This window comes from Octopus bimaculoides, chromosome 13, assembly GCF_001194135.2.
Source record: "Octopus bimaculoides isolate UCB-OBI-ISO-001 chromosome 13, ASM119413v2, whole genome shotgun sequence".
In the NCBI taxonomy this organism is placed as follows: domain Eukaryota; kingdom Metazoa; phylum Mollusca; class Cephalopoda; order Octopoda; family Octopodidae; genus Octopus; species Octopus bimaculoides.
Window position 1 is genome coordinate 15,898,208 of NC_068993.1, and position 3,607 is coordinate 15,901,814.

Consider the following 3,607-nt stretch of genomic DNA (forward strand, 5'->3'; position numbering starts at 1 on the left):
TTTTTGTCCGCCACTACATTCCTCCATGGCTAGATTTAATTTGCGTATACAAATTTAATCTGCGATCCATGGGACGAGCCGTCTTAGCGATGCGTCCTGCCCAAGCTCGTCGAAACGCCGGTGTTAAAACGTGGGTGGCTGATGAAGGAGATGTTCTCTATGTGGCTCGTGTGTTCTCGTCTACGTTTGTTTGCAATGTCCTGTACCCAGATATGCACCTATACATACAGGTGGATGTCGGTATGCACATACCTGTACGTATATATGCATATACTCATTTACCATTTGTCTTTATATATATATATATATATATATATATATATCCCTTGACGTCCATTTATATTTATATATATACGACGGGATTCTGCTCAAGGTTCCATGCAGTGGAACTGAACCTCGAACCATGTGTTTGGGAAGCAATCGTCTTACTACATAACCACGTCTGTATTATTTATCTAGATTTCATCACAACTCATCGATCTCCAAAGTATGAAACGCAAAGTCGCCATTGGTGAAATTTGAAATCAGAAAGCAGAAGTGTGGAAGTGAACAGTGTAAGGATCTTATCGAGGTGAATTTTTGTTGCCGCACCGTGTGTGCACTGGTGGTATCGATAATGCTTGTTACGCTTATTGCTAGTATTTCAACATCTATTTTTCCCTCCAATTATATTGGCTTTGGTTTCTGTTCAGAAATTGTTAGCTGTATTTTGTAATTAGTATCAATTATTTATATGCGGCCCTGCTGGCTTAATGAGTTTAATCAGTCATATGAAACGCAAATGAAACATAGTCTCCTTTGTATTTATTTATCGTCGCCATATAAACGAATCACTAGACTACAATAAGAGAACAACCTACCTCAGTACATGTGCGCGCGCGCGCGCGTGTGCGTGCATGTGCGCGTGTCTGTCAGTTTGTATTATAACTGAGAGTCTGGATAAGCTTGGATTTCCAAGGAAAAGTATCAACCGGGTAACTCACCCATTACAAATATAATCTGCAAGTGGAACGGCAAAAATATGCAAAACTTTTTTTTAGTTTAAAATGTGACATGGTTTTTGTCTACATTCCAATGGCAGAGCTTTTAAATTTTTGTTAGAAACCAGTTATTTTCTCAGCGGAAGAACCTAAATAATCAAAAACAAAAGGGAACATACACACATACATACATACATACATATGTGATGGAGTGTAAGCCGCTTCGAAGCTTTTACACTTATACGCAACGGAAACGAATCCAAAATCTCATCATTGGGGGAAAATAAGCTACTTAACCACACAGACCTATGTGTTCCTATGGCGTTATATCCTTTCTTGCCATCCCCGCTGTTATTATTGTTGCTTAGGTCTATATTTTTGATTAATGAATCGCGTTCTAGGCATACCCATTCCGTTATTCCTTTTTTCAGATATATAATCGAAGTCTACATTATACTATTTCTCTTTCCATATTTTATGATGATAAATTGATATATTCGATGTTAAAGGAGATATGTCTGCAACGACTAGATCAATTGACCTTGGAGAGATGGAAAGGTCTGCTGTATTGGTTTCTACTTGCAAGATTCTTTTGTTTTTCTTATATTTCTCACAAATAATAGGCGTAGTAAAGGCTTAATCGGTTATGTACTGTGATTTGTGTATTCACCAAAATACTTTATCCACGGCACAACCATAATATGTGGCAATTGCCAAAGTATGGTGACTAATCTGGGATAATATCTCTCGCTTAGTTTTTAATATTGTGATTAATGTAAATGGAAAACTATCTTGCAATGTGTGTTTTTTTTTTTGTTTCTTTGCATTGCATCTTCCAAAGCTATTTAGAAATTGTCAGCAGAACTTGCGTTACGAAATAGTCTTGGAGTGTCTCTTTATTCATATTCCACAGAAGCGAGCAATTCTCACGTTTGGTATTCAGAACTCGGAGAATTTGTTTAATAAAAGTGCTTGTCCATAGACATACTGCATTGCATACACATGAAAGATCTTATCACCTGGTTGTCCTCTTTTAAAATTTAGCTAAGCATCATTTCTTTAATACTGTTCTTACAACAAATTTCTCGAAACATCGGCAGCAGTGAGGAACGTCTGTCTTTGATTTTTTTTTTGTATGTTTATGTTCTTCTCTATCAGTTTCCATCACAATTGTTCTTTGTCCTACATTGAGACGTAAATAAACTTCCGCATAGTTAACCCCCTGTTGTAAATATTTCACACAACTATATTCCACAAGAGGAAACGGTTCCTCTTATGACCATTAATTTGCTAGGGATGGTGAACAATAAAGAAATTGAAGGAATATCTAGTAAATTCGCAGCACCATCAGTAAGGAAAACGACGGATGTTCTTCAGTGATGTGTTTTATAAAAGTTGAAGCTCTTATGACCCACATAGTGCTTTGAGCTTTTCGGACCTTGCAAAATGTATCCAGGTCAAACTTTAACAGGTAAAGCGAGAGTGAGGGAGAATGGGCTCTAGTACTAGACTAATACTGTTTAATCGATCGAGAAAGGATGAAAGTAAAAAAAAAAATAATAAATTGATCGAGGTGGAGATACGAACTCAATGCGCGGAGAATCACAAGATGAATGCTACAAGCTATTTTCGTTTAGAGTTGTAACCACTCTGGCAAATCGCAGCCCAGAAGTTTACGCATGATTTTTACGTTAGGAATATCTTTCTTTTAGAGGACGGCAAAATCCGGATGATCAACGTATTGCTTAACTATTACTACTACTACTACTACTACTACTACTACTACTACTACTACTACTGCTGCTGCTGCTGCTGCTGCTGCTGCTGCTGCTGCTGCTACCGCTACTGCAACTGCTACTGCAACTGCTACTGCTACTACTGCTGCTGTTGCTACTACTACTATTACTACTAATACTACTAATACTTCAGACCACTGACTTCTAGACCCTAGACCCTTTCTTTATATGATGAAGCCGTAAATAATCCGATCCATTAGACCATCGTACAGTCATAGAGTGAAGGAGATTCATTTTGTAATTACCTTGACAAAATATTGGGCAAGACAAATGGACGTAAATTACAATCTCATGGAGACGAAGATATATTTTCTGACCTCCCTCCATAATAGGGAATAAATAAACCTGACCGAAAAGTTGTCAGTGATGAATGAATTTCGTTGGTTATTTTGTTCTGACTACATTGGTAACTCCCTTTATATCAAATCTACAACTATTGATCCAGTAAGTTGCTGTTGCTATTATTGTTGTTGTTAGTTTTGTTGTTATTGTTGTTGTTGTCTTTGTTGTTTAATCTTAGATCAACTCTTTCCAGGCCTATCATAAAATGCATTTCAAGTTTAGCATCAGATTTCTTTCAGGATTACGTAGGTCGACATTTTGTAAGATGTCTTTCGACTACTTAAATCAGTAAAATGCTGTTCAATGGTTATTTCACTACTAGTTTTAGCAAGTCGAGTCATTAAGTAAGTAGTAACTTTCGCTACTTTAGGTCCTGTTTGACCAGATTTGTGCATCAAATGCATTTTAGCCGTAATCAGTTTCTGTATTACACACACAAACACACATATGGCTTCATTATTCGATATATGTCTCCATTCAATTTTTAAG